The sequence below is a fragment of the Marmota marmota genome, unplaced genomic scaffold (genome assembly GCF_001458135.2).
Source record: "Marmota marmota marmota unplaced genomic scaffold, marMar, whole genome shotgun sequence".
NCBI lineage: Eukaryota > Metazoa > Chordata > Mammalia > Rodentia > Sciuridae > Marmota > Marmota marmota.
Window position 1 is genome coordinate 4,196,540 of NW_026000222.1, and position 22,307 is coordinate 4,218,846.

Consider the following 22,307-nt stretch of genomic DNA (forward strand, 5'->3'; position numbering starts at 1 on the left):
CCAGTGCCCCATGGCAGGAAGGCTGTCTGAGAAGGGCTGCGTTCCTATGTCTGGCTTTCCTTCTGCTGCTCTCTGGTGGAACAGACAGGCTCCCTGGGCCTCTGTCCTCTCCCCGGCTAGCCATCTGCCTGGCCCAGGCCTGCTGGCCAGCTCTCCGTCGGGGAGGCCTGACCTCTGCATATCTTCTTGCCCTGCTTGCCCACCTTGCCATTGCCCGGCTGCCCCACTCAGAGTCCCGGGGTCCCTGCCCTTCCCTGGCTGCTGACCCGCACTCCTTGCTCCGAGTCTCCTTTGCTGAACTCTGGGGGATGCTCCTGACTATGGGCTGTGCCTTGATGCTCAGGTGAAGTCCCCCCAGGAGGAGGCAGGGGGACCTGCCCCCAGACAGGTGTCTGAGGAAGAGCGAAGCCAGTCATCACGGTGGCCTGAATGTCTGGGGTTGAAGGGTCCCTCCATCTCCCACCCACCCCTTTGTCCTTGTCCACCTGTCCCCACCCCTGCCTCACTCCCATCTACATGTGGGCTCCACTGGGTGCAGTCATCAGCCTGTCACCTGCACGCCCCGTCTGTGGGGTGACCTCTCAACCACGTACACACTCCTCATGCCTCTGCCTCATGCCCGCCCAAGCCTTCATGTCCCCTGTGCCCTCCACAAGGCTTCCTGGTGGATGGCGCTGAGCTCTGCTGCTGGCCCTGGCCCTGGGCAGGGGGCTCAGCAAGGGAGGGCGCTGAGTGCGTAAGTTTCGCTCCTGGGCGGGAGAGTCAGTGTGCAACCCGGACCACAGAGCACCAGCTCTTGAGCTCCTGAGGAAGTCAAGCAGGCAGGAGCCTCCTGCACAGTTCCTTTCTGTTTTAAAAGCTCCTTCCAGCGAGTTAATTCTTTACCACCTCCTGGGGCCCATTGCCTGTCACCTTCTTCATACCTAAGTGCCAGGACTGTGCCCAGATATTAAAAAATAAGACATAATTCCTGATTCTAGGAGCTGCACATGAAGTTTATATAGATCAAGGCCCATTTTGCCATCTTTAGAGAGTTTCTTTCCCTAGAATTAAGATTCCCCCCCCCGCCCCGATTTGGTTTGATATCTAAACTGTGGGGAGAAATATGTGCCAAGCCAAATCAGCTATGATTTCAAAGCCTCGGAAGATGGTAGTTCACCCTGGACAGGGGCCCTTGGGGGCTTCACCTGCGGTCTTCAGACGGGGTGCTGGGGGCTTGGGAGCAGCTTTGTTGAGATATGATTCACCTGCTGTGACCTTTGCCCCTTCCCGGGCTGCCACCCAGTGTGTTCTGGTGCATCCCCAGCCGTGTGGCCATCCCACATGGACTTCAGATCACCGTTGTCACCTCCCAGAGAAACCTGTGGGTTTGGCCGCCCCGTCCCCTGCCCCTCCTCGGTCCGGGCAACTGCTGCCCCCCACCCCCGCCTGGGTTAGCCTGTTCTGGGTGTCTCCCTGGAGTGAGCGCATGGCAGGGCCGCCCCTGTCTGGCTTCTTTCACTCAGCGTCACGTCCACATCCACACTCCTTTCCACTCCACACAGCCACATGCCACTTGCATACTTCCTGGGGCAGCCTGTGAGTCCCAGGGGAGGTCCCTGAGGACCAAGCCCCCCTGGGAAATGGCAGGAGGCTTGGGAACCACAGCAAGCCGCCTCCTTCCTCCGATTTCCACGGGGCTGCTCAGGTCAGCTGGAGCTGGACGGGGCCCCGGGACCCTCGGGAACAGGCCCTCCCTGCCACTCTCATGAGGGCCACTCTGGCCAGAGCAAGCGCATCTCTCCTCCTCTCTGGTGGGAACCACACACTTGGTTGGGCCGTTGATGCCAACACCGGTACAAACGAGGACAAGGGAGACCTTTGCTTCCACTCCCAGGGACGTGTACGGATTCCCACATGGACTGACTTACAGCTTCCAATTTATATTTAAATCCCAGTGTCTCAGCAGAAGGACAGCTGTACACGCAGCGTCGCGCTTGCTCCATTGATTTCCGTTTCCCGTCAATCCCCAGGGCCTAATCGCAATTCCCCCGGCTCAGGTTGCTTCCCGAGTGGCAGACGAGTTCCGAGAACATCGGAGTCCCACGGGAAGGAGAGATGGGAGAGAGCCACCCCTCGGGAATCAGGCACAATGACAGAGGGGGAATTAGGATGATCACTCTCTGTCCCTTCTGGGCTTGGAGCCTGGGTGGCGCACTGTGATGGAAGTCTATGTGGGGACGATGTGTGTCCCCTGAGGGCATCCTGCCACGTGGAAAAAGACCATGGAGGACAGTGACTCATGTTTAATGCCGCATGAATCTGTGTCACATTGGCTGTGTGACCGCTGGTAACTCACTTAACCTCTCTAGGTCTCCATGGAAATAATAGTACCTACCCTTATGGGACTATGAAGTAATAAATAAAAATGCTTATAACATGCCTAAGTGAATGCTGGGGGCTGACCTGTGTACCACGAGGTGTTTAGCAGTGTCCTGGGCTCCTGCCTGTTAGATGCCAGGGGCACCACCACCCAAGTGTAACAAGGGGAAATGTCTCCAGACACCAGCATGTGTGTGTGTGTGTGTGTGTGTGTGTGTGTGCGTGTGAACTCCTCCACGGTGGAGAATCACTGCTCACCCTACGCTGTGTCTGGGAACAGCAGCCGCAGGTTCCCCTGGGACAAGATTAATGAGCAAGTCGGTCCTGGACTCAAACCTCACAGGAAAACAGTGGAATGGCCTCGAAACATTCTGCAGGGTAATTGAATCAGACGTTGCCAGAAAAACATCCAAGGGTAAAACTAAAGACTATAATTATTATGAAAATTATTGATGTAGTTTTCATCACTCTACAATTTTTGAATTAGTAACTGATGATCCCCTTAATAAAAGAAGAAGAAAGGGAACTTCTCTGGCTTTTGTTCTCCCTGACCGTGGCTGGCCTCTCACAAAAAATAAATAAATACAGACATTTTATGACTGTGGGCACCAGTAGACCCAGGAATGACAGAAAGGCCTGCGTCCCCACCAGGGTCACCTGAGGGGCTACTGGACAGGCCTCAGGGAGTTAGAACAGGCTTTCCCATGGCCAGTCTGAGCTGTGCTCCAGGCACTGGGGTGAGGAGTCTGCCCCCCTCCCCGGGCCCCCTCAGCCCCCCTCAGTGGGAGGTTCGGGGACTGCAGCCTCAGTGCCTCCTGCCAGCCGGGCAGAGGCGCAGGACCTGAGCAAAAGCCACACTTCCCTCGGGCCCAGGTCACTGGGAGCTCCGCAGGTTTGAGAAGGTCCCCCCAGACCCTCCGCTGCTCTCAGAGACCTTGCTGCGGGGGCCCCGGGAGGGAGAGTCCAGGAGCATGGAGTGTGGGCACCAACCCGCCTCTCCTGCTCCTGCCCCCTCCCCAGCTAGGAGGCTGTCTGCCCGGCTCAGCGTGGCCTCCCCCTCGGGTCAGTCCTTCACCTCCAGGACTTCACCTCCTGATCCTCGCCCCTTCCTCTCTGCTTCCCTGCCCATCAACCTGTCCCTCCTTTCAAGTGACAGACGTGTTCAAGGATCTCCAGTTTAGAGAACAACATCGCACACAGCAAGGGGACACAGCCCTCAGGCTGCCACTGCAGGTCCTCGGGCAAGGCCGGGTCTCCTCAGCTCCCGGGTGCAAGGGGTGCAAGATGCCGCCGGCCAGAAGGCACACACACAGGCCCTGACTTTATTTGCAATCAAGGAATAACGTAATTGGCCATTGTTGAGGTGTAATTACCGCAGCAAACACAGCAAACAAGGGCCTTTGGGGGCTGACTGAATGGGCGCTGAGGGGGTGGTGGGCAGCGGTTCACGGGGAGCAGGCCAGACACAGCCACTTCTGCTCTGCCGCACCCTGGGAGGGAGGGTGGGGGCAGGGCGTGGGGTGTCTGTGGGGGACAGGAGGGCTCCGGTGTCAAGGAACTGAAGTAGAAGGTGAGGCCTCAGCTGGAATTCCCTCCATGGAGGTGAAGGAGGTGAGGGGATGAGGACAGGCTGCAGGGAGGGCGGGAAGAGGCTCAGGAAGGGGGAGGGGAGAGGCAGAGGGGAGATGGGAGAGGGAGGCAAGAAAGACTAGATACTTGCTCCACCTTTGCACAAATCACCTCCTCTGTCTTCAGTAGGGACCTCTGGGCAAGCCAGAGCCCTGGGCTCTCATTATTCCCAGGGCCTGTAGCTGCAGAAGCAGAGGCGGGGACACCCAGGGGCCCTGTGGCCCAGCCACCTGCTTTGAGCATCAGTGAGGCTGAGAACTGTTTCCAAGCCTGGGACTTTGGGGTGGGGGTGGCAGGGCCTACTGCCACCACCCACGGAAGATTCTGGCAGGTCACAGGCACTGGGCACTGTGTCTACACTAAGCACCAGGAAGTCCAAGCTTTTGTGACCATTTCTAAAATCTAAGACTCAGCAAAATTTTATGTCACCAAAATGACCCTAAAAGTCTCCACAGCAGCCCATGTGGGAGGCTTTCTTGGGCTGGAGCGCTGCTCTGTCCTGGACCACTGGTGGCTTGCTCTGGGTGTCCTGCATGAGCATGCACATGTGGGCCTGAGGAGCTGCCAGTCTGCGGGAACAGCACGTCAGGACACAAGTCCCCAGGCACCTGTGCTGACCCCAAGTCCCCAGGCACCTGTGCTGACCCCAGTGGCCTTCGGCATGTTGGGGTGGTTCCCCCGGAGTCAGTCCTGTGGGCTTTGCAAGACCCTCTGCCCTCCATGCTCCTGCAGGGGTGTTTAAGGAGAGGTTCTCGACCTGGGAGCCACCCACGCCCATGGCCACCAGCCTCCAATTACCTCGTGATCAGCTGGGAAAACGTGACTGGCTTCAGGTGCTGTTGGCATCGCGCCTCAAACGTGTGTTCATGATACATCCCCACGGCAAGGGGAGAAGGGGCGAGACAGGGAGGGGGCTGTTTATGTCCTGGACCCAGGTGGGCCCCACCAGTCAAGGGGACACCTGGGTAGGGTGTTTTCTTGTTGAGGATGAAAAGGTGGCCACTGGAGGGGGACGCACACTCCGGATTGCGCTGCACGTGGAACTCCCGTTCATCTCCCTTCTCAGTCAGTAACAGCAACTTCAGGTGGAAACAGGGTCACTTGACCATCAGGTTTCAAGGACACCTAGTTCATATGAAACGAAATGCAGCACACACGTACACACTCAGGCACACACACGTACACACAGGGGCACACACAGGCCCATACAGCTTTTGCAGAGAGGGAGTGTCCCCAGGTGGGGTGACACCTAGCATCATTGCTCAGGCAGCACACGTCGTGCACAGAGGAGAGACACTTACCCAGGACCCAGGCAGCTTGCTCTGGGCAGCTCCCCCATGTGCCCAGTCAGTGTTGAGAGAAAAGGTTCCCAGGGACACAGTGACAGTGTCGCTACTCCCACATGCACCAGCTTTGATCTGCACAGCTCCAAGGCTTCTCCCCGGGGTACAGGCTCGATGTGGTCAGGGCAGAACACTGCAGCACCCCAGGCTAAGAGCAGGGAAGGAGGTGGCCTCCTTTCCCCACGTGCAAGAGGAGCAAGGGTCCTGCTCCTTTGGCTTCTAGTTATCCTCGCTGGCCCAGGGCACCAAGGCTGTGCTGCACCTGTCGGAAATGATGCCCCTCTCTGTTCCCTCTGCCCCTTCCTGTGCACCCACAGCCTGGTTACGTGATGACTAACGGACACCTGCGGGGCTAGTGAGTACTGAGGCAGAGGGGGCTTCCCTGCAGAGTCCTGTGATGCACAGGGGGTTGGGGTGCTCTGATACGGTAGCCTTTTTGATACAGTGTAGCTCAGGGCCCGTCAGAGGAGGTGGGCGAGGTGCAAGCCTGAGTTGGAGGAGGAAGACACTCAGGGGTGGGGTTAGGTTCAAGAGTAGGGGGCTTGGAATGTTAGGACCCAAGGTAGAGGAGAGCCCAGAATATTCCACCCCTGGTCCCAATCCCGAGCCCCTTTCCCTGCTCCTGCCTCGGCCCTCTGCGATTGGTCTTCCCGGCTCCTCTGAGAGGCTTTGCTGCAGATTCAGGGCCTCGTCTGCGGAGGCAAGGAGGACACTGGTCTCCACCCCACTGTGCCTGAGCCCCATTGCTCCGAGGTCTGCTCCAACCGCGTGGCCTTTCACAGGCCTGGAGTGCGCTGCTCCTTTTCTGGACCAGGCTTCCCCCCCCACCTCAGTCCGTCAGACCTCCCTCCACCGTTAGGTGGGGGGCCAGGCCAGGAGGCGGAGCCCTCAGGGGGAACCTGGTGAGGGTGACTTGAAAGCACTTGGATGGAATTAAGAAAAGAGCTCTAAACTCCTCCTTTTGGGGCCAGGCCTTTTGCTTTTGAGAGTCCATCCTGCAAAGACCTTCACACATGCGCACAGACCCACACTCCCAAGGCTCTTGACTGCCCCTAATAGTTATAGGAGGGAAACAGGAGCCACCACGCTGTGGATGGGGGCTGGTCCACCGGGACTTCCATCAGACAGAAGGCAACACGGAGCCATTAAAACGAACGAGGTAGTAAATTGCTCAGCATATTGATCAAAAGGGAAATCTATTGTATTGGGCCATGGGAATGTCTTGGGTTTACTTAGTGGAAATAAAATGTGTTGAGTTAATGAAACCCAGAGAATGGGGGCCATTCAAAGGGCACATCTGAAGGCAGAAATGAGATAAAGAGAAGGAGATTACAGAATGTTTACATCCTAAGCTGCAGGGGCAGGGGGAGCTCACCAGAGATGGGTTAGGGTGGGGCTGACCTGGCAGGCTCTGCTCCCGGCTGCCCCCTGGAGGTGAGGCCCAACACCTGCAAGCTTGGCTGGGGCCAGGGGTGCAGCTGTCCTTTAGGTTGGCTCCCATGTAGACGAGGGGTGGGTAGAGTTTGGGGGGAGCTGGTGACTGGGCAAAGTATAAAAACCCGAGGGACTTGGCGTGACCTGCTTACTGAGGCTCTTTGGCCACTCTGAGGTGCTGTTGGCTTACTGGGAATTGCCTCTACTGTCCGTAAACTGAGAAGTCACCGTGGTACCTGCCTGTCGTCCCAGCTGGAGGGACCTGGACTCAGGGTTGGTGGAACCCATTCTCTGATGTTCCCATGATGGCTTCTGTGAATTGTCTTCAATTACCCACATTATGGAGGGGTTCTCTGTCCTTTGATGCCACCAAATAAGGTCAAGATAGCCCCATGCACAGCAAAAGCCAAAGGAACAAAGTATGAATATCGCAACACAGGCATCGCTGGGTGACGGGCGGGGGCGCTAGGCTGTGCTTCCTGCCCACAGCACGCTTTTGCTACGTCCTGAAGAAATAAGGTACCACTCACAGATGAGCAGGAAGAAAAGAACCCCAGCACAGACTGCAAGACAGCAATGTGGCGTGATCCCAAATTTGTAAATCAAAAAGTAGGGCTTGCCACGTGCAAAGGGGACGCATCTGGTGATGTTGGACCAAAGTCTCGAAGAGTCGTCTCTTAGGTGAGTGGGGAAGACTGTTAGCTTTTTCTATGATACGTTCCTATCATGGAAAGTTTTTTTTTACAATGGGAATGAACCAGATTTCAATCAGAAAAAAAATAATTTTGGAGGGGAAAATGCTATGAATTCCATGTGCATTGAAAATTGTTTTCTAAAGTGCTTTTGAAGAAGAACTAAGAGGGAGGGACTGCGGTTTTGCTGCTCAGCCTTCCTCTGCAGCAACAGGGATCAAGACAGTGCGGTGTCAGCGGAGGGGGATACAGATCAATGGGGCAGAGTAGAGAACCCAGAAATAGACCTGCACAAATGCACCCCAATTTTTTTTTTGACAATAGCACTTCTGTGGAAAGACAGCCTTTTCTAAAAAGGGCACTGAAGCAATTGTACACACATTGATAAATAAATGACCTCGGCCTGCGTCTCACATCCCACACAAAAATTAACTTGAAATGGATCACGGACTCAATGCAAAACATGAAACTATGCAACTTTTAGAAGAAAACAGGATAAGTGTTAGCACCTGGGAACCAGGCAAAGAATCCTTAGAGTGGACCAACCTACCCAAGAAAATATAAATTGGACTTGATCAAAATCAAAAGCTTTTTTTGCCGTGTGAAAACTCTAGTAAGAGAATAAAATGATAAGCCCCAGGCTAACAGAAATATTTGTGAGCCTCAACTCTGACATAGAATTCATGTATAGATTATAGAAATAACTCTCAAAATTCGATAGTTAAAAAAAATACAATCAGAAAATGGCAAAGCTCACGATCAGACCTTTCACCAAAGATACAGATGGCTAATAAGTACACGGAAAGATATTTAATACTGGTCATTGAAGGCACTCAGATTAAAATCATAGTGAGCTGCTAGCCCATGTCCACAGGAGTGTCTACAATTAAACATGGCGATAGTGTCAGATGCTGCTGGGGACGTGGAGAAACAGGGTTTCTCCCACATTGCTGGTGAGGATGGAGATGGCATAACCACTCTGGAAAAGAGTTCCGCAGTTTCTTATGAAACTAACATGCACTCAGCATGTAACTGAGCAATTGGTCCCCTTGGGCATTTCTCCCAGAGGAATGAAGGCACAAATGCTCATAGTAAATTATTTATATATTTTTGATACTAGGGATTGAACCCAGGGGCACTTAACCACTGAGCCACATCGCCAGCCCTTTTTAAATTTTTAAAATTTGTTTTAATTAGTTATACATGACATTAGAATGGATTTATGCACTTTGATATATCATACTTAGATGGGATATACTTTCTCATTTTTCTGAGTGTACATGTTGCAGAATCATATTGGTCATGCAGTCACATACATACATATTAGTTAGAGATAGGGTCTTGCTGAGTTGCTTAGGACCTCACTAAGTTGCTGAGGTTGGCTTTGAACTTGCGATCTTCCTGCTTCACCCTCCTGAGTCACTGGGATTACAGGCATGTACCACTGTACCTGACTCATAGCAGATTTATTTAAAATAGCTTCAATCTAGGAGCCGGCCAGCATCTTTTAGTGAGTAAATAGTTAAAGAAACAGGTGCATGCATGTCAAGGAATACTATGCAGCCACAAATAGGAATAAGCATCCATGCGAGCAATGGCTTGGATGGACCTCTGGGGCTTTATGCTTGGTGAAGGGAGATCATCTCTAGGAGGGTAGGAGTATATGATTTCTTCTATGTAGCATCTTTGAGATGACAAAACTAGAGGTGGAGGACAGATTAGAGTCACCTGGGGAGATGGAAAGGTGGACATAACCTTCAAGGGGCAGCAAGAGGTGATATCTCTATGCTGAAGCAGCAGTTTTGTATCCTGGTGATGGTGGCTATTCACACCCGTGTGAGTGATAGACACACACACACACACACACACACACACACACACACACAAATGGTGGGAACTTAATCGAGCTTAGGTAACAGGACTGCACCGTGTCACCTCCAGGCCTCGGCATCGCTCTGCAATGATAGGAGATGCCGTCCTGGGGGAGGCTGGAGTGTCTGATCATTCAAAAAATAAAAGATTTAAAAAAGTCCTTTTTCTTTCTAACCTAACATGATGAATTTGGGGTCTTGTGGCCAACTTGCCCGAGACTTTCCTGGGGATTCACCTGTGATGACCCCCCCTTGCAGCACCTTGCACCAGGCCCCTACGCTGAATTTGAACACGCCTCCCTCTGAAGGACCATGGACAGGTTTGTTTGTTGATGTATTTATTGAAAAGAGAGAGAGAGAAGGTGCCAGAGAGCTAGTGCGCGTCCTTCCCCGTGGAACCCTGGCTCCCGACCAGCCAGGAGCTCAAGGTCGATCTTCCCCGAGTGGAGAAGATCATGGGGACGGCAGGGCGTCTTCAGTGGAGAGGAGCCTGCGAGAGGACCCCGCACGGCAGTGTGGACGCCCCTGAGCTGACCCCTTGGCCTCTGTGCCGAGAGCCGGTCGGAGGCGGAGGAGGTTCAGAGGAGCCAGGCGGGCTCAGCAAAGCGGTATTTTCAGGTGTGCTTTTCGGCCCTGAGTAAGGAGGGGGGCCTCTCTGGACACCCCGCACCACCCACCGCATGAGGTCAGCCTGGTCCAGCCTCTGCCCCCAAGAGTGAATCTCCAGCCAGCTCACGGGAGACCAAGGGTCCTGATCCATGGCTGGCCTTGAGTCTGACCTGCTGCCACCCAGCAGGCCACCAACGCTTCCTCACTTCCAGTCCCTGGTCTGTGAGCTGCAGAGGCCACCAGGACCCGCCTCGGGAAGAGATGGCGAGGCCAGAGGTGACCCGCGGAGCTCTCCCCACCACACCCCTATTTTACAGGTGAGGAGCCTGAGACCCCAGGAGCCTCAGGTGCTTGTGGAATGTCCAGCAGCGGGGAGACGGGCGACGGGGCCAGAACCCACAGTGCTGTGGCCCCAGACCGTCTCCAGCGCACCTCGCCACCGGCCTTGCCAGGAAGGGGACATGGAGGCCAAACCGTCCTCCCAGCCAAGCCAACAGAGCGAGCCCGGGACCCAGGTCCTCCCTCCCCGCTCAGCTCCTCTCTGAATCCTGTCATCTGAGGCTCCGTGGGTCCAATGATTGGGTTCATTATTCTTAAAGTCCCATCCTCAAGTTGCCCCAGGCTACCAGCGGTCCTGGCTTCTCACTGTATGGGAGCCTTGGCTGCTTGTCCCATGGACGGCTGGCCTCGACGCCGCTCAGCTGCTGAACAGTATTTCTGAACTTTCCTGGAGGGTCTTGGGTCAACGACCTCGACACATGGCTTGATCCAACGGAAATGAAGGAACTGCCCAGGGCCCATATTCCGCCGTGGCCTATGAGCTCATTGGAGGACGGGCCGCTGTAACCAGGGGCTGTGGACGACGTGCTCGCGGCAGACCCCAGGGCCATTGGAGGCGCCAGCGCCTGCTCCTAGGCACACTGCGAGCAGACACTGACAGTGGCGCTCGTACGTCTTCTAAGGGCCCCTCCGCGGCCCGTCTTAACCTGCCCTCCTCTTCCTGCTGCTCGCTGGGGAGCCAGCCCTGGTGACACTGCCTCACAAGCTACATCTCCACTAAATGAAAGAATTCCATCATTTTTATCCTGCGGAGACCAGGAGAACCACCTTCCTCACCCCCGTGTTGTGTGTGGGACCCCAGGGCGGTCACGAGGCAAACCAAATGAAGTCAACATGATTATTTCCTCCAAGCAACAGGGCCACAGAAAGGAAAAAATACAATTAAAAACCCTCCGAATCTTATTAAAGCCCTAACCCTGGGATGCGTTTACAGATGCAGGGCAGATTTCATGCCAACCTAGGAACTCGGGCAAGTTTTACTGCCCGGTTACAGCAGGATCTCATAAACAGAATTCTTTGGGGAGCGGCTTCTGCCAGATAACCTGAGGGCTTCATCTGGGTCCTCTCCGAGCTGCGCTCATCGATTTCGCTGGCTGCAAATTGCCTCCCTACGTTCCTGTGGGCCAGGCCAGCAAAGAGGAGACTGAGAGAGGGGCATGCTCTACGATGCCAGCCCAACTGTTAGGGGACGGGGACGTGTCTCAGGGATGCCATAGTTCTCACAATGGCCCTTTTATGGAACCATATGGCAGTCACTGAGCTTGCTGTCTAATATTGACCTTGGCACCGGAAGGCTCTACTTCATTTATTCCTTATTACAAGCTGGTTCTGCTTATTACCATTTCACTCACAAATAAGCCAGATCTCAGAGACGGTAAGCAATCTGCCCAGGTTTGCACAGCTGGAAAGTGGCTATGCAGGGATGCATGACAGTTCTGAGATCAACAGGTGGGTCTTGAGAGCTTGGCGGAATACCGTGCAGCCTAGACGAGTCTAATTGCCTCCCGTCCTGCTACGGGCAGCACAGGGGAAGTAGGGATGGTCTGGGGGTTCTGTAAAAGGTGAGCTAACGTGCATTTCACTTCCTGACTCAGACTTTAACCCTGACGGCGGCAGCCTGGCCTACGCTTCTGCACAGGTTCAAGGCCAGGGTCAGCGGGCTGTGTCTGCTAAGTGGACGCTCACGTGACTCCGCCTCCCCACAGACGGCCAGGGAGGCTGCGGATTGGACAGGGTGTTCCGCTGCCTGGCCCTCGTTGACCAGCCTTGAGGAGATGGGATTTAAATGGTGTCGAGGACATTAGTCTGAAGTGAATGAAGGGTAGGCTCCTCGTTGATGTCCCCGGAGTGATAAATGAGGGAGTGTAATTTTTTTTTTTCTAAGGCAAAGAAAATGGGAAACCAACGTGGATTTCAGACACATGAAAAATAGCTTATGAATTTAGACGATAGCTGGGCAGAAATAAATTGTACATCTGTTCATTCATTTTAATAAAGTGGAGGGATGGCATGCTGCTGGGCCCTTGGAGAACCCCGGGATTTTAAAATTATGATCCTATAATAGTAGCATTAAAATTTGTAATGTAGCCAGCACTTTCTGAATTGGGGTGGGGGCGGAGAAATTCATTTATAAAATAAAAGTTCAGACTTTGGAATGTAAATGGGAAAATGGAATTTTTCTTGGCCAGATATGAATTAGTCCCAGGAGGATACTGTAACATCTTGACCATAAAATACATTTTAAAAACCTTATGAGAAAGTTTCCAGATTGCTAATAAAACCTCTTTGGCTGATCTCTATTTAGGTAAATCGTGCAGGTAGGAAACACGCTTAACGGGCTTTGCCGTTTCTGCCTTGAACTTGGTGCTTCTTGTACAAGGGCGATCGCAGGTTAACGATGCCATTTGAAACGGGTCTAGTCTGCGACAAACAGAAAAAATCATTTTTACTCAGTGGAAGAAACATCAGGAAGACAGGTTTTACAGACCAGCAATCACCAGTTACCAAGAAAATCTACTCCTTCAACAAACAGGGTCGAGTTTCCTGTGACATACACACCCCGTGCTGATCCTGGTAGAAATACAGCCATCTCAACAGCAGGTTCCCCACTGACTTCAAACCCCAGTGGCATTATTAAAATTTCTTAAAAAAAAATAGGTAAGTATTAAGCCCAAAGAGAGCTTTTATACCGAGTGAGCAATTTCATTGTTAGTTTACAAATCAGCCACTCGGGCTTCAGATAGCTTCAAATGGCCACTGGCAGCAGGGGCCTGGGGCTAGGGAAGACCCTGGTGCCACCCACACGTCTTCATCTCCCAATGAAATACTGCGAGGATGGGGAAGGCCCATCAGGAGGGAGGGCAGGTGGCTGCTAACCGAGGTCAGCTTTGCCCCAGGACACTCGACACTCCCAGGTCTGTGGGACTCCGGATGCTCTGGTCAGTGGAGGCGGAGAGCAGTGCTGTGCTGAGCCCAGACGACAACCCTCCACTCCTCACAGGTGGGACTGAGGGGTGGACACTGTCCAGACAGAGGAAGGCAGAGGACCCCAGAAAGTGTGTGTGGGTGGGTTGTTTACTTTCTCCTCCCCCCTCTTCCTCCTCCTCCTCTTCTTCTCTGTCTCTCCTCCTCCTCCTCTTTCTCCATCCCCCCCCCCCCCCCAGTCCCCAGAGCTGGGACTGGACCCGTGCTCTACCGCTAAGCTCCAGTCTTACCCCTTAACCTTGGAAAATTCTGCGATAACTCTTTTTTGGTAACTAATGCCTACACCGGGACCTATTCCCATCAGAGGTCTCCTGGGAATTCTGTTTTTCCATATGGACACTCCCTATATCCAGTTTCTGCGACAACAGGGGCGTCATGAGGAGGACTCCTGAAGGACAGGGAGGTCCTCAAGAACCAAAGGCATGAGAACAGGGAGGCCCAGGAGAGGTGGGAGGCTCAGGGGCATGTGGCTGAGAGGCCAAAGCAGAGGGGGTCCTGGCAGCCAGGGGCACAGCAACTACCCGGGGAGGACAGCGTCAGGGTGCAGAGGGGACAGGAAGTCTGCCCAGATTAAAGACTGTTGCCTCTTCCAACGGGACCTACTGTGAATCAGAAATTGGAAGTCAAAGTCACCTGCTCAGAAGAGATGAAGCAAAAGAGAGTCTTGGAGCCAGGGAAAGGGTGGAGTGTGACCACCAGGCAGGTGGCGAAACAGGCCACGCAGGTTAACTGGAAGGGAAGCCTGGGACTCGCATGCCAGAGCCTGCATTCAGACATCGTCTACTGATTCACTCATCTTCAGAACCCACCATGGTGCCTGGCTCATAGTAGGTGCTCAGTTAATGCTCACAGAAAGGCGGAGGGGCCAGCTCTGCCCGAAGAACTTTTAGTCCCTGGTCGGGCTGCCCTGTACTAGCCCAGCACAGGCGCCAGTCACATGGTTCACTGATGGCCCAGGCCTGCGCCCCACCGCAGCATGCCAGGTGCATGGTGGTTTCTGCTGGCACTGACTTGGGCCACAAAGCAGTGACAGAGATGATCGATGTGAAATAACCACATGCCATGTGGCCGCAGCAGCTCAGGAAGTGGAGACAGCCCGGGGAACAGTCGGCAAACCTGTCTGTCTCCTCTCCTGAGCCATGAGCTGCTGCATACCCAGGGTGCGTGGGGGTGGGGAACGCCCCAGGGGAACCCGGGACTGAGGGGCGGCAAGACACTGCTGCTCAGGCCCAGGCCTGGCCAGGGCACTCTGTCTCCAATACGCTGCGGTCACCTGCTGCAGTGGACGCTGTCTCCATGGACTCCCAGGCCCTTGGGCTCAGAGCCTCCTGGAGACCCTTCAGACCTCCTCCCGATGTTCAGGGGGAGGGTGGAGGGGACACGCAGCAGAGGGGGTCACGTCTCTTCCGCTGACCGCCACGCTGGGCCAACTGCGCCGGCTGCTAACAAGTGGACGATTTGAAAAGGGAGAGGAACAGAGTGGAGGAGATTGCAGAGGGAGCAGCCGTCTCCTGCAGGTCTGGATGGCGGATTCCAGATGGGGAGGAAGCCCGTCTTGTCACAGCGAAGCCGATACAGTCCACTCAGCCTGCACCCCTGCCGGTGACAGTGGCATGTGGAGGGGCAGAAGGATGTGATTCTGCAAGGTGTAAAGAAGTGAGTCCCCACCTGCGCACGGGCTCAGAGGTGGCCCCGGGATGCAGCAAAGCGAGTCTCTCTGTGACATTAGTGCCTGGGTCTGGAGGAGGGGGCACCGGCGTATCATAAGCCACAGGTTGTGGGGCGCAGGGTGGCCAGGGCCAGCCCGAGAGCCAGAGCTGGAGAGAGCAGCCCCCACCCTGCCTGAGCCCCAGATGTGGCCACACCTGAACTCAGAAGCCCTGGCCTCCCTGGAGATGACGACCGAGCCACCTCAGGAGTGGCTTTTGCAAGATCAACGTAGGCGCCTGCCCTGAGCCACCAAGTGAGCTCCAACAGGATCCTGGACTATGGGGAAGTGACAGGCGGTCTCGTTGGGGAGGGAGTCTCTGGCGTTCGTGCTCCTGGCGGGGCTGTCTATTCCGCCCGCCAGAGCCCCAGAGCCGTGGGAAAGGCCCTTCACCGTGCCTCCGAGGCTGAACTCCGCTCCCCGGGCCTGTGGAACTGCTGAGTGGCAGCCCCTGTGCCCGCGCCGTGGGGGCCAGTGAGTGGCTACCTGGCTCTGGCGCTGACGCACAGACTCACAGTGCCCAGTTGTGCAAGCCCTGCACCCGGGGCGATTCCAAAGACATCTGCCCGCCTTCGCAGAGCTGGGGAAGAGCATTGCTTGTTAGGTCGCGTTCAATATGAACATATTTTTTGTGCTCCTTTGTGCACGTGGCTCTGCAGCTAAGGGGAGAAAACCGGGTGGACGAAGCTGTTTGCCCTCAAAGGAGGGCCAGTCTGGAGAGGCCATAAAGGATGTGGATAACGCGGATCGGTGCAGGCCAGGGAGAAGGCTGGGGGGCACACAGCAGCAAACACTGGGGAAGTCCGGGCCAAAGATGACAGACTCAGTTAATTCTGACTGAGGAAGGACTTGGGGAAGCTTAAGGGAAACACCTGGCCTCCCTGATCTGCATTTGAGGAACTGCCTCACTCCATGCGGGGCCCCTCTCCCACCCATCCCTGGCTTACCATATAAGAACTGGGCCAACTCCTCCTCTCAACCCTTCCAATGGCTTTTGTGTGCCCCAGGGCATTTGCACATGTTGTGTGCTCTGCCCAACTTGAATTACCTCTCCTGACTTCACTTAGCAAAGCTGAGACTAAAAGGAAGAGCCATTACTTCATGATCTGACCTTTGGGAACCCTGCCTACATCTGTTTCCCTTCAGTAGTGTTTGCGGAGTTCTCTGATCTCATTTGTAGCATTCACCCTTCTTGTCACACTTTAATATCTGCCTCCCAAGCCTGGTGAAGGCAAGCATTTCCCTGTCTCCTTTACACCCCAGCCTTCATCACACAGCCTGGGTTGATAGGCAAGTGGTGAGTTTAGGGATGAAGAGCGCTCGGGCTGCTGCTGACCCTGATAATTCAGAACAAGTATATCCAACGCACCGGGACTGCGAACTCGAAGAAGCCCATTATCTCATTAATAATTATGGAAATGCAGTAACCACTATCATAAATTTCAAAGATTTAAAAACTGCTAGGCAGAGATAGCAGACTAATATAAAGTGACCCCAGCTAACGAACTAGAGTTTTTCTTGTTTTACAGCTTTTGCCCAGTTTCTCCAGTGAGTGAAACTTGGATTTCCATCATGATATCTCACACTTGGGGAATCAGTTATAAATGATTGATGATGATGTAGAAAGATGTCAAAGTCGGTGTGCAAATACACCTGTACAAAGTGGAACGTCAATGTCCCTTCAAGAACCTTGTTCTCTTCGACCTGGGTGTTTTTACTTCTTTGCTGGAGTCTCCTGATGGAAGAGCCTGTCTTGGGAGCCTGTCTTCTTTATTCCTGAATTCCAGAGGGACCGAATGATGTGTGGGAACTCGAGGTGAGTGAGAGCTGTGCCCCTGGATTCATAGCTGTGCCCCGCATGCTGTGACTTGGGCATGTTCCTAACCCTCCCTGGGCCCCAGTTTTCTCACTCTGAACTGGGCACAGTGAGAGTCTATGTCCAGAGGAGGACGCCTCACACAAAGTGCTGGATCACTGTAGCTTAAAAGAACTGACGACACAGATAAAAACTGTGCTCCGGAGAAATGATTGTCATATTTGCTCACTGGGCCCATCCAAATAAAGAAGTAAAGCTTCTCGTCAACTCCTTGGCTATCAAAAGATCCCGACCCCATTTTTTTTTTTTTTTTTAATTTGAAGAAGTCATAGAAGGAGAGAGGGGACCTTAGACGTGTCTGGAGAGCTCAGGAGGGAACACTTCTCGTGTGTTTCGTTATCTCCAGAGCTGGCACAAAACACTGTCCTAATCTGAGTGGAAAGGCAGCAGGTAGTGGGCTGCAGTTTACAAGTTCAAGTAAAGCCCAGGATGGAGGTCCCAGCCCAGGCCGCTCAGCAAGCCCAGTGTCCAGGTGGAACCGCTCCCCCAGGAGCAGCCAGCAGGGGGCGCCAGAGAGCTGACCTGTAGGGCAGGGACCCAGGAGCCCCACATTGCAGCTGGAGTGGGCAGAATCGCTCCCACCACTGGGTCCTGGGGCAGCTGCAAACATTTTCAAGGCACAGCACAGCCTGGCGGAGGGTGGAAGAGAGGGGTCTCAAGTCCGGCAAGCTCTTCAGCTCTCTGAGCCTCCATTGCCAAGCCCACGACCTAGACATGCTGATCAGCACCAGCAGCCCTCTGTGCCCCCAGGTTCTGCACTTGTGGATGCAACTGACCACGGGTTGAACATACATGAAAAACGTTTCCACCTGTACTTTTATTATTTATTCCTTAAATAATTCAGTATGACAACTAGTTACCCAGCATTCCCCTTGTACTGGGGATTACAGTGATCCGGGAGTGATTTGAAGCGTGTAGGGGAACGCGCACAGGTTACCTGCGAATGCGATGCTGCTTAATGTATGCGGCTTGAGCATCAGCGGATGTGGGTATCCTGTAGGGTCTTGGAACTGAGCCCCAGGATACCTGGGGATGGCTGTTCCCATGCTGCAGGAGGGGTGGAGGGTGGGCAGGCGTTTCTCTGACCCTGCTCAGCACAAACTGGCACTCCGAGATATTGCCCTGGCTACTGGGTTTTTAACGACATGCAGCTGGGCTGGGTTGTTGGACTCAGAGCTTCTGGTGGAACGGCCCGTGGTCCACGGGAACTGTACACAGTCGCTGCTGATGGGATGCTGGCCACCTTAGGAATGAGCTTAGAGTCTGCATCTGCGGTGACCTTGGGAAGCAACAGGCTGCTCAGCCTCAGCTCTCTTGAGTGCCCAGGGGCCACAGCCAGACGCTCCTGGCTGGACAGCCCAAGCAGCGGGCGAGAGCACGTGGATCTCTATTTAAATGCCTACGAACACTGGTCCCTGTAGGTGCTGCCATGGGAAAGCCACAGAGCACCTTCTGTGGAGGTCTAGGTGGTGGAGCACACAGGTGTGGGGTCACTGGTGGCTGCATCCACAGCCATGTCCTGCCTGGTCACTCACCTTTGACGGACAACAGGATTCCTGGGCACTGTGGGGCTCTGGATCTCTGAATGGCACCCTGACCCCTTTAAATGTCTGCCAACGTCTTCCTGCCACACTTGGAGTCAGTCTAGTCTCTCCTTGGTCCCTGGGGTGTGGCCCCTGCTGGACTCTGCAGGGTCCCTGCCTCGCCCTCTCTCAGGCTGCTGTGGACACACTGGGCTGTTGCTTCTCAAGTGAGGGACGCCCTCCCCAGGGCCACCCTCTGCACCCCTCCAGGTCTCACAGCTAAGCATGGTGTCCCCCAAAGTGGACTTGTGGGAGTCCTAAGCCTTCCTACTCGGGAACCTGACCTTATTTGGGAAGAGGGTCTTTGCAGAGGGATTAAGCTAAAACAAGGTCAGTAGAGGGCGCCTTGATCCAATATGGCCAGAGTCCCTGTAGAGAGGAAATTTGGACACAGACGTGGACCTGGGAGACAGCCCTGAGGATGAAGCCCGGGGAGTGCCAAAGGGCGTCAGCAACCAGCAGAAGCTGGGGACAGGAGGAGGTGCATGAGGGCACTGCCACACGGCACCCGGCCTGGCACAGAGCCTGGCAAAGGACACGGGTGAAGGGGGATGGTGTGAAGGTGTGATGGTTGCCCTTGGCAACCACCCATGTGGTGCTGTGCTGCGTCACTCCCACGGCTCAGCCAGGCCTGGGGGCCCTTCGTATGGGGACCGGGCTCCTTAGATGTGGGCAGGGTGACAGCAACATGGAGATGCTGCGGACGGTGGGAAACTGGGGCTCCACCCAGAGCGGAAGTAGGTCTGGGTCTGGAAAGAACTGAAGGTGTTAGTCCGTCCTGGGCACTTGGTTAATCCCACTCCGGGGAAGGGAAGGAGGGACCCAGGTGGAACGCAGGAGCTCCCAAGGTCTTCTTTCTCTCCCGTTGCTAAACTCAACTGGTCCTGTCTGCACCCTAACAACCCCTGTATGTATTATTTATTGACATTGAGTTTTCTAGCTTTTTTGTTTTCTTCCTTGACAGATAAGGAAGGAGATTTAGGGCTCTCTGCACTTGTGTCGATTAGCCTTTCATTCCGAGAAGGAACCTCACCCGCCTCGGCTCTCTGCGCGGTAGGGAAAGCCCCCCACCCAGGAGAGCTGAGGCTCCCGGCTTAGTGCCGACCTTGATGTTAACCGGCAGCGGCTTCCTGCCCCAGGACATTGGTCTGGGGTCTGCCACCCACCCTGAGCAGCAACCCGCATCTACAAAGCCAGTGTTCTACATGAGACTCTTTCTAAATCCCCTTTAACAACACAATTCTTCAACTTCTTAACGGTCTCTGTTGTTGTCAAGTGTTTAGATCCCCCATCCCCTGCCCCCCCCATCATCCACCAGTTATCTGGGCACCTACTACCTGCCAGGCTGGGAGCTGGGGCCACTGCAGGGGGCAAAAGAGACAGCTTCCTTCCCTGGAGAGCTACATTTTGATTTGGGCAGTGCAGCAGTAAGCACGTAAACAATTACAGGCCACGTCAGAGGTGGCTGTCATGTACTGGAATACAGGATGCACGTACCCGGATACGCACACGTTGGAATGAACTGAGATACACAACAGCACTGCACACACACCACAGTCGTGCGTGTGTGCATGTGACACTGCACGGATGCGCAGGAGGGGAATCACTGATGCTGTGGCAGGAGCTGGACCTCGGGCAGCGGGAGGGCATGCCGCACGGAGAGCTCACCATCAATTCAACACGACTGACGCCCCTGCGGGTGGCCCTAAAGCCGGCCCTCCAAAGCCCACGCATCCAGGTGCGAAATGTCCAGAGGCACTGGGGGATGTGCCTGAGGACGGGTGACGGGACGTGAGGGCACTGGGAGGGGTGGCAGGGGTCAGATGTATGTTGGGACAAAGGGACGGAGTGGCAGACTACTGGGGCGTCAAGACGTGGGCCTTGAAGAAGAGACTGAAATTTCTGGGCACAACGAGGAAAGCAATTCTGGTCGAGGGGGGCAGAGTGTGGGGTGGCTGTCAGAGCTCGGCATGCGGGGGGTGGGGGGGCGTGGCCCCGGATGAAGACTGGGCAGCCAGGCACGTGGTGCTCGAAGCCGCCTGCGCATCGGGGGCAGAGGCTCGTTTCCACAAGCGAGATGGCGGGTGTGGGCATTTCACCCCGTCCCCTCTCCTGCTGTGGCTTTGTGTTTCTCACTGTGAGCTGCACTGTGGAGGTACGGTCATGTCACCTTCTTAGGGTTGACCTTTGTGGCTGCTGCTGTCAGTGTGAGGATGCTGTCTTTGAGCAGAAGCAGGTGGGCGAGGTCTTTGGAGGACCTCATGCCACCAGGGCCTCTGTGTCGGGACTCTGCCAACTGTAGTGAAAAATTGCTTTTATTGCCACCGAGTTGCTGCTGACTCTCTGGGCACAACCTGAGGGTTGGCGGAGCCACAGAATTTGCATAGAGGTCTACACAGGGATGAGGGGGACCAGCGCCTCATGAATACAGTTATGAAAGAGTGATTAATGCCATCAATCATCTGGCTGCCTGGTCTACCTCTAGGAGCGACTTGAAGCAGCAGCGGCCACAGGGTAGGTGCATAGATTTTCTGCTTACAAAAGTCCAGCTGTTTTCCATCACAGTCTGTAATCAGCACGGGCACCCTGAGCAGGACAAGCCACCTCATCCTGCTGTCCATGAGCGAGCAAGTCCAGGAATGCATACACCGCCCTGGCCCTCAACTGGATTGGTCTGCTTGGATGATGGCCTCTATTTACAGATCATGGCTTAGAGTTGTACAAATGTTTGCTTCGCTCTCTTTTACTCAAGAACCCAGGGGCAGACCCGCTATTTCCAGTGTCTCTGAAACCTCAACCCTGGGAGATTTAGTTGACACATCCACACCTCCCTATGATCTTGGTGCAGGGGAAGAAAGCAATGGCTTCACCCTCCCCAGGGAGGACAGGCATGGGAGGACGGTGCTGGCTGTGCTGTAGGTGACCGCTCTCCAGTGACGTGACGGGAAGTTGGGACTGTGCTTTGCAACAGATGCCCCCTTAGGGTCCCTGGACGACGTGTTGCTCAGGACCACACAGACCAGGAACGGACCTAATCTGCAGCAGTGCTGTTATTCTCAGAGCTGGATGCTATCATTCTCAGAGCTGGACGCTGCTGGTACCGCTGCACCGGGATCACGTCTAGCCCTCTCCATGTGTTCTGTATTTCTTTATGCACTGGGATTCCAGCCACTATGTACGAGGCCGGGAGAAAGATCCCAATGGTGCATGCTTTGTTTTGTTTAAACCTCGGTCAGGTACGGGATTTCACAGTGTCATAGAGTCTCTCGTATTTCACTATAAAGGCTATGAAAGGCTTCATGGAAAGAGGGAGTCTAAACTATGTGGAAAAACATTTAGTCATCTTCAAAGATTTATCTGGTTGTTAAAATGTCTTGGGCTCCACCCTCCAGAAAAGTCACTTGAGTCAGATAATTTAAATGGGTTCGATTTTCTAAGAAATATGTGGTTGGCTTTCTGGATTGATCTCCATCGAGTAAACAGAATATATAATAATGGGGCTGGTGTTTAGATGCAGGCACATCTGAATTTAAAGGGCTCTCCTAAGGGAAATAAAGTCTTAGGGAAGTAGGAGAGTTTCATTTGAAGCACTCAAATACATTGCATGGGATCCCGGAGGCCAGGGGGAATCAGGTCATGTCATTAGCCTTCTGGAGAGAGCAGGCAGCAGAATCGGCCACCTACCAAAGCCAAATGCAATGACCAGAGGTGCTAAGAAAGCTCCAGGCCTCAGAAGAAGGAACCGGAAGTAGAAGGTTGGCTCTAGTTGGACTCCGCTCTCTCAGAGTTAGCGCAACTCTTCATCAGCAATAACGAGGACGAGACACTTGACACATTTCCAAGCTTTTTGGTGAAGTGAGTTGATCTTGAAGCAAAT

At 54.3% G+C, this 22,307-nt stretch overlaps 1 protein-coding gene across 2 annotated transcripts in view; it reads right to left on the bottom strand.

Annotated features, from left to right (window-relative positions):
- The window catches only part of Cdh13 (cadherin 13), a 1,261,125-nt gene that overhangs the window by 98,294 nt on the left and 1,140,524 nt on the right, over window positions 1–22,307 (bottom strand). The window lies entirely within an intron of this gene.